The sequence below is a fragment of the Mya arenaria genome, chromosome 7 (assembly GCF_026914265.1).
Source record: "Mya arenaria isolate MELC-2E11 chromosome 7, ASM2691426v1".
In the NCBI taxonomy this organism is placed as follows: Eukaryota; Metazoa; Mollusca; class Bivalvia; order Myida; family Myidae; genus Mya; species Mya arenaria.
In genome coordinates, this window is record NC_069128.1 from 64,441,449 (window position 1) to 64,457,117 (window position 15,669).

Here is a 15,669-nt window from a genome sequence, read left to right on the forward strand (position 1 = left end):
TACAATCAACGGGTTTCAATGAGATATGGCTATATAGAGATTCTGTTGTTAATATACCATGTTTTATAAACCAATTCAAATTGAGACTAAATGATATTTATGTTTCGCAGTGGTTAGAAGGTTTAAATAATTCATCAAGTCTTGTGTTATTTAGTGCTATGAAAACAACATTTGCAATGTCTCCATATTTATGTTTAGTTGACAATGTAAAACACAGACATGCTTTAAGCAAACTAAGACTTTCATCACACAGACTCAGGATCGAGGACGGACGTTACCGAAATATACCAAGAAATGAGAGGAAATGTGAACTCTGTACCTCTAATGACATTGAGGACGAATACCACTTTGTGTTAATATGTGACAAATATGTACACTTACGGGAACAATATATACCGTGCTTTTATTTTAATAGACCAAGTGTGTTTAAACTTGTGCAACTATTGAACACTAGCAAGAAGACTTTGCTACACAGATTAGCGATATTTATTCTTAAAGCAAATGAACATAGAGATGCTTATTTAAACGTTCCGGGATAAGAAATTTACTCTCATGAAAATTATGTTAAAATATGTACTCTAACTTTGCTAATATTTGCTCAATTGCTTTTTGTTTACTCCATTTATGTTATCATATGTATTGTATGTGCATGCATTACTAAATATTCCTAATGTTTATGATCATAAGCTGTATATGCTTGTATCTAAATAAATATTCTGTTCTGTATATATTATATCGAAGTTTGGAGTTGTTCTTCTCATTTAACTTAAATACAGCTACTATGCATTTGAGATCAAGTACACAAACGCATTTGTTACAAACAGAAAATAAATAAAAATGATCACATAACAATAATGTTGCACTGAAGTATATTACATCAGGGGTAATTATATTTTTACTAAAATTGAATGGGCAAAAATCCATTTAAATATGACGGTAAAACATGGCAAAACATTTACTCAATTTCTAACAATAATGAAACAAAACTCCCTAACCAAAAACAATGAAGGAACTATTGATTGTATATGAACTATTTGTAGCCAAGCAACTCTGACAGATCATCTGCAAAACATCTCAGTAAGAATACAGAATATATTCTTATTTGTTTGTTACAAAAAATCATACCCCCACCACCCCCCCCGCAAAAAAAAAAATGTTGCAAAATGTTAAATAGGAAAAAATGTGTTGTTTAGATTTTTAGGGCAAATACAAATACTGCTTTCATTACAGAATTATCTAAACAATGTTTTTTATAAACTTTTTAAATAGTTTGTGATTGAAATGACAAATGAATTTGACAAACATCATGTTTAATGATCAAAATTAACTAAATTTCAATTATTTCATATTTTAAACAGCTTTCCTAAAATCAGGTATATACTAAAAGAGATCTATTTTAGACATTTGACAGTTAAATATGCATGTACACATGTATTCTTTACAAATTTAGATCACCCACAGTGACCTTTTTGTCTTGACTTTTGATAAAAAGTTTTTTTTACATCTGGTAGGAAATAAAATTGTATGAATAAATTCATGTTAAAATTCTCTAGACTTTTAAAGGCCCAATATGTTTTAGTAATGTAAACTTATTATATTATAAAGTGTATGTATATCTAAATGACCTCTCTTAACATTTTTGACATCAAGTATATTCAAATTTCCATATCATGGGACTTTCTTAAAGACCCAGTATGTGAGAGAAGTTTAAACTTATCAAGACGTAATTACATACAAATGACTTCTCCTAGCCCTCACATAATATTTTAACACAGGATGATAAAATAAATGATAAATTGCAATTACAATCAACATTCAACACAGCTGAAAGTATATTCTAAATTTAGCGCCTATATAGCATACACAAAAGTAATCAAGTCAGTGATATTGTTGGACATTTCCATACACTTCTTTCCATACAGCACTGAGTGGACATTGGGGTTTTATCCAACATTATCTGAGACTGTTGTATACGCGCATTTTTTAAACCCTAAAACATTCTGGGCCATTGAAGTATGAACCTGATTTCCTATCAAATAATAACCCAGTGAATATCACAACTGTCAGCTGAGCTTACTTAGTACTATTTCATATATATTTGTTGAGTGTACCAGCAAATAGAGCAAGCCCAAATTTCCATTCCAAATCCATTCATATATGAAACAATTAAAATGATTAGATTATATTATTTACACAGAATGCCATAATGAGGCTAATTATGCACATATGTTAATATGAACACATTTAGGCTACAGTTATCTTTACTATTATTTTATATACCTAGATTAATCTGAAAAAAATGCTTGCAATGCAGTGTCAAATTATGTTAATAATAGCCAGTGTTCTCAAAAGCACAAGCAATGTTTTTTGTACTGACAGCTGGATCTTAAATAGTTAACATATCAGTTGAACAATATACAAATAGTGATCTTGGATTTATTGACAGTCAAAACACCATACTTACTATATGCCGAACTGATTCTCGAACAAATCATGCAATACAAGAAACCGAACAAACAAGCAAAAACTGAAAGTATCTGGTTTTAAATGCTAAATTTGTCACAAAATTAAAAGAACGGCGTTTTGCAATTGCTCAATTGTTACACATTTGCTGTAAATGTCACACTTTGAATTATTTACACACAAACAAGTTTGACAGGGATGACTAACATCTTCATTCTCCTGAAATATGGGATTCTGTGCTGCATTCACTCCAAGTTTCAGATTGATTGACCACTTCAGGATGCTAGCACATCAGACACTGCAAATAACATAAAAGCAGTGTTTTTAACAGAATAAAACTACTATTTACTACTGTGAAGGTATGCAAAATGCCAGTTAACAATCATTTGAGGCATACTCAATTCTATATGTAGTCATAAATTTTGATTTAGTCACAGAATGTTATTTCATGCATTCAAAGATCAAGACAAAATTGATGAAATATATTATATTTGGATATTTTGCAATGAGTATTTAACAACTCCAAGGTAATTGACTACAAAGATTCATTTTGGAGGAGTCAGAACTGCACATGCTTAGAATTTCTTCTTACTTGGAGACATATTCCATTCTCTGGAGGCGGTATGGAATTCCAGACAGAACTATTTTTGAGCAGCATTGTTGTCCTTAAAGGGCCTCTAGAGCTTCAGCAACAAGGTGGCTATAAAAAAAGAAACAAAACATTTGTGTTTTTACAGAATGTTTAAATGTATTAGGATGAGTCAAAAACATAATGTAACCGGCACACTTTTTATCCCATTTGCCTTGAGATATTTTAAGTAACTCAATTTGAAATACTCAATGAATGAGTATATGTGAATTAGAGAGGTGAAGAGAGTGTGTTGTAGTCTTTCTTTATACCAGGAATTTCGTTTTATTTTGTTGCCATGATTGTTGAAGTATATGTTTTTCTTGAACAAAAGCAGAAATCAGATGTACACTAAATCATCAATCTTCATCATAAATGAAGTTTTGTTTAACTGCTTATATAGAATTAGTTCTTAATGTAATGCTCAAATAAAAGAGCAAACAAACTAGTTTCACAACAGACAAAGACAAAGAGGTTGTTGTTTCATTAGAAAATGATATAATCTCAAGGCCGCGACCAGAAATAATTTACAACCCGCATGAAAAGTCATTCAGGAATAAAACAAACAGAAAAGATCAACTTAAAAGAATCAAACCCGCTCAAACAATGCTACAGTTTGGATACGTTTTCATAAAATGATTGTGAAATACTAATAAATTACCGCATGATGTCTACTCCAATTTAAGTTCGGCTGGCTGGTCTATCATTATCCCCATCTCCAACCTGTCGCAAACAATAACAAAGTAATATTAAGTTATTAAGGAATTGGATTACTAAAAAGATGCACTATACTTGGTTGATGGAATACTAAAAAACTTATATTCATAAGGAAATTCACTAAAGGCTTCAAGTGGGGTAGGTGAAGCTGGGGTTTATACTAAATTGTGTTAGGGGGGATTAAAATTAAATGTGGGGGAGGGGCGGGGAAGCTGTAAGTGCTATAAACGGGTCTCAAATGTTACTTACATAACCGGAAAACACATAAATTTTCATTATCATATATATTATTGTGTGCAAGGGGGTGGAGGGCTTTGGTTTAAACAGGCACTATATTTTTTGGAGGGGTACATCATACCCAGGTAGTTGGACCCACTTTCTGTGCTCACTCTGAGGATATAGTTTTCTTGCATACCGGACGTGTGTTTCCGGTCATGTTTCCAGTGCTGGAAAAAGCCGTCTTACACGCGCCACTTTTTATTTCTTTTATTGTATGGTTTATGAAAAGTATATTATGCCATTTTGATAAAGCGCACTTAAATATATAAGTATGCAAGACTTGAAATAAATAATCGTAAAAACGCGATTTTATTTGACGTCAAAAGTGATCTAACATTACTGCGCTTTATGACTTCAGTCAATAACGTTGCACGCGCTTTTTGGTGAAATATACAAAATTGCGTTTTCTACGTCAATTTTTCCACAAATTTGAATTTTTAGATAAGCAAGAAAAAAATCATCAATCATGTTTTTTTCGGTCGGAATAAAAAAAATCTGATTGTCCTATCCGTACCGGAAACACATGATGGATACTTATAGTCCGATTTAATGACCCAGCTGCATAACTCCGCGTCTAAGGAGATAAGCCAGAAATCATAATTTTCTGTTCAGAAGTTTATCGTTATTATCCCTAATGACCCTATGTTCACTGTAAGTCAAATACAGTTCTTACCAGGGATTTATTTATACAGTAAAACTGTGATTGCTCGAGGACACTGCAGACCGAGCAAAAACATTGAGTGATCCCATGTTTAAAATGACCCAAAGTTCCATTTTAGCCTGTTATTAAAAGTCTTTCAATGTATTTTCAAAATTTAAAAAAATGTAAGTTTAGTTCGGCAACGATTATGTATTGCGTTGTAGAAATCTTCCCAAATGCCCTTATCAAGTATTAGTAGTCAAACATAAACGGTGAAAATCGGTATTTCACACCTTTTCAATTTTTTACAACTTTGAAAACTTGTCAACATCTGCCGTTTGTTTGTTTATTTGGGACATGCTTTATGGAAAATGTGTGAAATAATGACCTTGAGGTTATCATAAGGGTTCACGCATGATTTGTGTATTTGGGACATTTTTGTTAAGGTATTCAATTACCTTTGCCTTTGCATTAATACTATTATGAATATCTTTTTTTAATTCTAAATATCAGTATCGGTATTGAGAACTAGATTAAAATCGCCACACCAAATCAGATTATCTGACTTTTTGACAACACTAAAAATGTTTCCATAAAAAGCTGGTGAGCCATTATTTAGACCATACATATTTACTAATGTTATATTTTTGGAGCATAGTTGCATATCAAGAACAATATAATTGCCACCGATATCCAGACAAATATAGTTAACCAATGCACCTAGACTATTTAAACACAACGTGAGTTTGAGCTAGCACAACTTAAATTGCACGGACCTTTCCAATGGACATTTACGTGTTCAGTTATTGATGGGACAAGATGAGTATCCTGCAAGATGTATATATCAGCTGATTCATTCTTTATTAAATTAAGAACGCCATTTCTCTTTTTGGATTTATTAGGTCCTCGGCAATATTAATATAATATCATAAAATACATCATATCATAATTAAATTAGTTGTATTAATGAGAAGCTTTCTTTGTTTAGAAATATAATTTCTAATATCCAGCCAGTATTTCTATATCTTGTACATGAAAAAATACATATCTCCATACCTGAAAAATACATCTTTCTACTCGGATAATTAAAACATTAAATCAGTAGATATTGAATATATGCGAGATATGGCAACATAAAAATGATACAATGTATATAATTATAAACAATTTGTTAAACAAAAAGCATATACTAATAATACATAATATTTGGAGTGCTGTAAATGTATTTCATGCATATTATATAAAATTTTAAGCGATATCCAATGATTCAAAATACATGAATCAAATCACAAACTATATAAAAGCAAATGTTTGAAAATCTATGAGTATAAGCAAAAGACTTACATACTTGAATGCACAGCATCTTAATATAAAGATGTATTTGAAAAATCGGCACTCATAAGATAGAAAAGAGAATAGTCTTTCGTTTTTCACTGTATTTGTGATATCCACTTTAGAGCAAAACCTTTATAGCCTAGAAATCAAAAGCAGAATAAAGATTTATTTAATAGCTTTAAATATCTAGTGCTGCTAAATACCTATATCATATCAAAATAAACGGTCTTTCTATTCATCTGACCAAATACTATATAACTATTATTGAAGCATGTGATATTTTAAAGATTTTCAATAGCATTTTAAACTCCGGAAATTTCGCAATTGCTTGGACTAAGGACAACATCATACCATTAAACAAGAAGGATGACAAGTCTGATGTTAAAATTATAGAGGAATAACAGAAACTTTTACATGTGTACTTAATCAGCGAATATAAAAATGGTGTGAACAAAATAATGTTAGTTCTGACGCACAATTTGGTTTTAGAAGAGGTCGGTCTACAATTGATGCAGTTTTTATTCTTCACTCAATTGTTCAAAAATATGTTAACTTGAACAAACTTTAATATTACTGTTTTATTGACATGAAACGTTGCTTTAATTCCATATTTCTCGATGCGCGTTGGTTGAAGTTGTATAAATCCAATTTAGATGGTAAAATGTAACGCATAATACGCAGTATGAACCAGTCAGTTAAGCCTTGTGTAAAACACTGTAATAGTTATTCAGGTTGCTTTTATATCGCAGTAGGCTTAAGACAAGGGGGATATTGTCCCCGATAATGTTTTCACTATTCGTTGGAATTGGAATTATATTTACAAAATAGAAATGATTGTGGGTTAGCTTTGCAGGATATATGTTTAATTTTATTCACATTTGCCAATGATATGGTTGTATTTGGTGAAACACCAGAATATTTACAAATGTCACTAGATAGATTACATAATCACTGTAATAGCTTGGGTTTAGAGGTAAATATTGCTAAAACAAAAATTGTAGTTTTTCGCAAAAGAGGTGGTACAAAATGAACTGAGAATTGGGTATATGGAAATGAACAAGTGGAGATTGTTAACGATTTTAACTATTTAGGTGTTACATTAAATTACACTGGTAATTGTAATCTTAATACCCAAACTCTGTATGGTAAAGGTTTAAAAGCACTGAACACGTTGTTGTCAAATTTAAAAAGGTATGAATGTAAACCAAGGTTAGCACTGCAGTTATTTGATGCCTTTGTTTCATCGAGTATTACACACGGGTGTGGGATATGGGGATTTACAAAATCTACACAGTTGGAGAGAATACATTTGAGATTTTGCAAAGCTATATTCGGTGTTAGACAATCAACTTCTAACGCTGCTGTTTATGGTGAATTGGGTAGATACCCGTAACATATAAATAGATACGAACGTATTTTAAAATACTGGTTTAAACTTAAGAAAAGTGATAATATAGTTAATCAATCGGTCATTGAATATGCTATGTAAGATATTGATAATGATAAATCAAACTGGTTTAGTAATGTTAAGAACTATCTTACGCGATAAGGTTTTTATTATGTATGTCGTGATGATTCACAGATAAACGAAAGCAATTTTATTTGGCTTTTTAAACAACGTCTCATAGACGAATATTTACAACAATGGCAAAGAAATGTCAACGAAAATGGTATTTGAACTGTGTATAGATAACTTAAAACCTTCTTTGAATTTGAATCATATTTAAACAATATAGTTTATTACGTTAACATTTAGAATATTTAAGTCATGTTTTACCCTCATATTTAGATATTTAATACTATATTTGTCATGTTAGTAAGTCACATATTGAAAATGATTGTTCCAACATGTATATGTATACGATAGTCAAATAATATTCTTGTACTAACTTTGATGAAATGCAATAGGATTATTTTCGGTTCATCCTTTATATGTCAATTATATAATTTGCTCACTGCATAGTATAGTTGTAATGTTGATATATTTATATTTAAATGTAACACAAAAAAACTGTTAGGTTTACGTGTAATAAAATATGTTCTGTTCTGTTCTATAACACTGAATGTTAAAAATATGTGAATATTGATTGCTTTTATTTCAAAGGACAAATGCCCACAAAGATAATCATCTACAATCTACTTTAAATTTGAAAAAAAACTTCATCATTTCAACAGTGATGGACAGAATTAAGACGTACTCAATATATTAGTTTTTCAAATCCTTATGAATAGCATTTAAGTAATAAAAAAATGGCGAAAGTTAAAATATTCGCTTTAGTAAGAGAATAACGAAAATCAGCTCTAAATATTGTTGGTATATTAGACATTGAAGATGATCTGTGTCATCTGCAAAGGACAAACTAAATTTAGACATACACTTTAGGACAAATGAGTAAAGACAAACCAGTATTGTTACACGATAAAATAAAACAAAGAAAATAATTCTCAACATATTAAAATATATGAATAGCTTACATAAACAAGACATTTATACTTATAATTGTAAGTTGTAACTAGGCATCTTAGAGTTAGAAAGACAGAAATTTTATGAAATTGAGAGGAATTTTATTAGGCCGTATTGACGGATCGTAATGCTATGCCATGTCATCAGACAGTATTGCGATATTTACACAAACAACAACAGAGAAAACCTTTTTGTCTAATATGTATTGTTTTCAAACTAATGATAGGTTAAAGCATCGTTTTAATATATTATGTCATTCAAACTTTTGCTGAAAAAAAAACAATCAAGAACACAATGCCGTCCGTTCTATGTATTCTATATCATCATTTGACCTCGTCACTGGGAGATGTAGCTAGTTCTTCCAGTACCTCCCAACTCATCTGAAAAGACAGAAATAAATTTAAGCGCACAAACACGTCCATCTTGTGATCGAAATGTCTTAATAAAACAATTTCTATCAACATTAATATATATATATATATATATATATATATATATATATATATATATATATATGAATAAGTATGCCTTTGTACTTATTTACTTTTTGTTCAACAAGATTCTTTTTAATAATTAATTATTAAAGGGTCAAGCCCAAAACCAAGATCTGTTTAAGGCACAATGATTAAAGCCTGACAGTCAGTACATGTTTTTCAAAAACGATTGTTTAAGGATATAAATTATCATTCAAATATAATGATTGATACATCTAATTAATCAAAACGTTGTATCACAAAAGTGTTTTCGAATATAAATTCATGATCATATCAGAAGTGTAATCAGTACACATAAACCATATCGTGCAATAAGTAACGTGCTGACAAAATACATAGCTATTCCAATAAACACACCTTATATAAAAATTTAAAACAGTTACTACACCCAACCATCTTGATAACTCGCGCTGCACGCTCGTTGTGTATACAGTTGAACCCCGTTGGTTCGAAATCGCTTGGCTCGATTTCCTCGTTGGCTCGAACTGGATATAAAGGACCGATTGTTTGTACATACAGTAAGCTTTCCCGCTAGAATTTCCCGAAGCTCGAATTATTTTGATACGGTCACTGGGAGTTCGAGCCAACGGGGTTCGACTGTTATTCTAAAAACTCGGGTAGTGCGGGAAGGGACTATAGACTTATTTATGAGGCCCAAAACTGCTGTCATTTTTTACCTTCATATCCTCCAAGTGCAATTTTACCGTTTCCAAAGCCTGCCTTCCGGTGAAAGGTGGCACCTGCACATTTATACTCATCTTGAGGTCCTAAAAAGAAACCATACTTCAAAAATAAGCATATAATATAATATATATATATATATGTAAGTTATGGCTAATACACATTTTGTTTCCAACTTGTACTCGTATATATGTTATTTTCAGTTTAACCGAAAAGGAACCATTTTCACATATTTCAAAAAACAATTTTGACCCTATATCGCTCAAATGAGTACCTGGAGAAATTAGGGAAGCAATATATTGCCAAGGTAGTTATTGTTTGGCAATGAATTCATTGGTTGCTAAGAAAAAAAGGTTGCTAAGGATGTTAGTGGTTGCTAAGAAGGTCCATGTTTGCTAATGAATACGCTGTTTAATAGGAAAGCAAGCCTATGTCAAGGTAGTCGTTGGTTACTAAGATAAATGGGTTTGCTAAAAAAAATGATGGTTGCTAAGGAGGTCTATGGTTGTTAAGGGAAGAGATGGTTGCCAGAAAAAACAAGCTGCTGCTTAGAAAGTCATAGGTCACTTAGATAAAATGATGTTGTCAAGGAAGGTCGAAGGTCGCTAAGCGAAGTAAATAAGGTGATTTTAAGAGAGTTGGTAAAGGTGCACTAGACAAATTTAAGTAGTAAGTATCTTAGCGTTGGCACTGCATTTTGAATAAAAGGATTCTTAAATATTTACCTTATATATAACATTGTTAAACAACAGACCCCAAGGGCAGGGTCAATACTACTTCGAACAAATCTGGTAGAGAACCACTAAGCAATGATACTTGCCGAATAATGAATCTAGGCCTAGCAGTGTTTGAGGAAAACATTTTAAGACTCTTTTTTTAACAAACTAACATCACTTCAAGGAATTTGGTAGAGGGTCACACAAGTAACACTTCTGTATTTTAGTGTTAATAATCATGTGAGCGTTGTCTGACAATACTATTTTAAACGTTCTTCACACAGTAATACAGTGAAAACAAGCCCCGCCTTGGCAGCCATGTCTTTACGAACCAACAGGGCTTTTTCGTTTTCGATTTTCGTAGCGGGTCATCTAAGGATTCTATTTGTCAAATAATGATGAAACCAGACCAGCGGTTTCTGAGGAGAAGTTTACCTTTTGGTTGCCATTGCAACCAAATGAATCTCGAAGAGGAACATCTAAGGAATATTCCTGTATTTTGTTTTGTTAAAATTGGCCTATTGGTTTAGTAGAAGGAAACTATTGACATCGGACAGACAAAGGACGACGACAACGGACAGTGTCCCATCACATTTTTTTACCATTGAGCACTTCGTGCTCAGGTGAGCCCAAAATAAATAAAAGTTTATAAAGTGCATGTATCTACGTGGTTTGTCATCCTCCTCACACACCAATACCACCACCATTAAATGTAGATATATATTACTTCAAATAAACCAACCCCAAACACTATCACAACTAGATACGGACAGATTGGGATTCTTAAGGGCTATCCGTGCTCCTTATTTTTCCATGTATTAAGATGAACGTACGAAGCCGAACGGCGATAATCCACCGGATCAGCCAAGTATCACATTTATGTTTGGGAATACATCACATTGTAAAATGAAAACCTAGGACCGATTACCTGAAACGCATTCAACAATTTGTCGACGTCACGCACGAAGGTCGAAAACCCAGAATCCAGTTTCCGGTAAAACGATGAGGGGCCTTTCAGTTGCTCTGTAAAATTGTAAAGTCAATTTGAAGAATTTTGTTAAGGCTTGCAATGCTCGCCCGCTATAACTGATCAGATGTGTCATTAGTGACAAGGACACACATACACTGTTTCATATCGAATTGCTTGTAGTCACATATTACTTTAAAAAATGTCCAGTCAGCGGGTAGCAGCACAATATCGTCGTACTTTTAACTTTAACTACATGTTTTTTCTATTTAAGTCGTTCCATAAACTTCTACATTGTTAAAGTGTTTGACACTGCAGTCGGAAAAAAACCCATATGTAAATGGTTTTCATTACAAGTACTCTGCAACTTTTCTGCAGATCCATAGCGCTTAGTCATTATCCATATTTTGGCCATGAAACTAGGAATTATTACACCGTTTTGTCCACCCAATGTGCAGTACTAATTTTGTAATAATACTCGGTAATTTACCTAATTTTGCTAACAATTTCCGATGTGTGCGTTCAAGGAATGGCACAGTCCTGAAAAATATCAGTCACTAGAGTTTTTTTTATACTGGAATATTATCTCCTTCATTTTGACATTGTTATGTATGTTCTCTAGACATACGTAATGCAACATTTATTTAGCAACCGTCATAACGCGTGATTATAGATAATTCGTCTAAATTTCAAAACAATAATAATTAGATTCTAGAGGCGCTATCTATTAAAAAGTAACGTGAAATGGACTTTGTTTCGTTAAATCTACCTAATCGATCTGAGAAACATTTTGAAATACCTACATAGTAAATTTTGGTTTCAGAAGTTACTGACCGGATAAATGTCGACACTATTATCACCACTAAAAACCCCGTCATCGCCGCTAGCACTATTCTAATCGGTCCCGCCTGCGACGGAATTGCAGCAGCCAGCAGTGCGAATAACAAAGCCAACGTCAAATACCAGCCTGTAACCGTACAAGACGGAATAATGGAGAATAGCATAACATAGTTGTGTACGTTTCAGAGATGACAAACCTGCTTTAGATGTATTTAAAAAGTAAAACAGTTGTTTAAACATTTAAAATATATCGTTTGATTGTAGTATATCGACATTGCCTATGGCTACGCATGAAGGGGAAAAATGGGATTTTGAAGAGTTATATAATAATTGCAAAGAAGAAGTGCAGTGCACAGGAATCATAACTCTGGATGCGATACTTTTGGAGTTATTGCAACTTTTCATTTTTATACCTTATTGTTGTTCGGAGCACAACTCCAAAGGTTTTCTAGGTATTTACTTCAAATTTCATATACAGAAAAAGCATATTAATGAGAGTGCGGTGCACATGAACTCTGGCTGCATTATTTCTTGCCCTTTGTTCATTTTCTATCCTTTGTCAAAACGCAGAGAAGACATTGTACTTCATTTAGCGGATATGGCAGTCTGTATTTTATGTTTTGATTTACTATCATGAAACATAGATACTAAGTAACATAAATCACTGAAAATCCAAATGTTTAGTACATTTTCTAGGAATCCTAGTGTATTAATTTTGAGAAATGTTTCTATCTGCAACCGTTGATTTGCATATCACCAAAGAAAATACTCTGACTCAAATAAAACAAACATAGTTGAACAATGTTTACAAATGTTTTAAACATGATATATAAAAGCCTTTAAAACTAGTACGCACTTTTAGAAAACAATTAAAGAGATAACGGTTTAACCAATCAGATGCAAAAAATACACACTTTCCACATGTAAAAGTGATCAACCAAAAACAGTTAATATGACAATATATTTTGTTTCAAAAGAAGGTCAATTTATGAAGTTTTTTTTAGATCATGTAATAAATAACTATATTGAGCATTTTAGCCTAAAGATAATGTTTTATTATATTTACCGAATCGCTTTTTCAAAATATTTTGTTCTGACAATTGCATCCGCAAAACATAGTCTCTTATTAGCATTAAAGCATTATTGATTGATGTCATCAAGCCTTCATTCCGGTATTGAAATGTGTATTCATGATCGAACATGTTTATACTGTCGGCAATGTACACTTCTGTCAGCTTAATTGTCTCGTAAACTAGTGCCGACATCTTCCTGTGGGCAGTAATCAGCTGCTAAAATGGAATAAGAAAAACGTTCGTAATTTTATTGAATATTGAAATTCACAAATTACAACGAGTGTGTATGAATTCATTATATATAATATTAATGTAGTACGGTTATGGTTATTTTGTATAAACTAACATAGTTTTTACATTTACATTTTATTTATTGTGCTTATACGGGAAATGAGGAGTGGACTTAACGTTTAAATATTTCCAAAAAATGGGTACTTTTTATCTATAGACACATACGAGAGCTCATACTTTTTACATACATATCTTAAAGTTTAAACAGAATACTTATGTACTCAGTAGAGATAATCACGAACATACATATATACTCGACAAAAGAGGTCATGCGACAAGGCGTTTAATTGTCGATATTTCAAAACAAATAAATATTTTTCAGTCACAAGCGTTATACATGTTTGGAAAATATAAACTCTTACCTACCCTAACATGTAAGTGAAATAATATTCATAAAAAAATTACAGCATCAAAAACATATTTGATATGGCTATGGGTCTGGCATCAAAAGTCTATAATTTTTGTCATTTCCATAAAGAAACAGGCGAGCCAAATGTCAAGATTCATCATGGTAGTGGGGTTATTCAGAAAATTCCTTTTATTTGGCAGAACAGAACATTTATTTAACAGAAGATCATAGACCCATATGGCCGAATATCATACAAAATGGCGACAAGTATAAAACATGTGTAAATATTTATACATATATATGCAATTTCATACAATACAGACACATATAACATACCAATAAAGAGACAATAATCAACATAATAACAATACATACAAGTGATAAATGACATTATAAATGATTATATCTTTTATATACATATACATATACATAAACACATACATATACATATATATAAACACACATAATTATTTTGGATATGTGGTGTTTTTCAGCTTACTAGCTTACCATTAGCTTACCAATTAGCATAGGTTATTTGGGACATTTACCTCTCCTTAAGGTATCTGCATAACCCGTATATTCGTCTTAGAAAGTGGCTTTTTACCTTCAACTACAGCAAGCATACTCCTGGCCTCATGCCTCGGATTCGTCTTCCCTCTTCCCAGGTCCTGGTTCCCGGTCATCTCCCTTGGACTAATCTACTAGCTGGGTACCAGTTCCCAGCGAGACCACACTCTCCCCCATCCTAGCTATTATTAAGATTGGGAGTACGTGATGCTAGCAGACTTGTGTTGTCCCCAGTTGGACCCAGATACTTCAAAGCTTTTGACCTACTTTGAAGACTTAGACAGCTGGACCCCAGAGAGAACCCCTGAGATACTTGTCGGCATGACAAGAACTGGTCAGGACTACTTTGAAACTTCAGTCGATAAATCAAAGAGTACCGGTCTCATTTCAGAGAGACCCCTGTATTAGTTTCTAATGAGCACCACTACTCATAAGCCAAGCCAGAAAGATAACTGACAAAGCTACTTTGAGGGCTAGGATGATACCTCAAAGAGTACCTGTCACAGAGAGACCTCTGTATCAGTTACTTATGAGCATCAGTGCTCATCAGCAGCAGTGGGAAGCCTCAGACCGCTGGACCCCAGAGAGAACCCCTGAGATACTTGCCGGCATGAGTAGAACTGGCCAGACTACGTTGAGACTTCAGACGAAATCTCAAAGAATAATTGAAATACAGAGAGACCTCTGTATTAGTTACTAATGAGCACCAGTACTCATCAGCCAAGCCAGAAAGAGAACTGGCAAGACTAACTTGAGACTTCAGACGAAATATCAAAGAGCATTTATCTAAATACAGAGAGACCTCTGTATTAGTTAATAATGAGAAGCAGTACTCATCAGCCCAGCCAGAACTCTAGCTTCCCCATACAGCATATTTGTTTTAGAGGATAATTTGCATAGCAGTTTCAAAAACAGGTGATCACTGAATAAACACCAATTGGTATTTATACTTTAAGAGACAGTATGTCTCTATCCATGTGATATATAAAACTTAGTGGAATTATACTCCTACTCCAGAGTGAGACAGCACGTCTCACTGAGTTTGAAAGCTTAATTTTGGTATAATATATATATGGAAAATCTACTGAGATACACGAGTATTGTGACCTACACCACAATAGCTCATTTTGACAAAGGTTATTGTTTTAATACTGAAACTGCATAT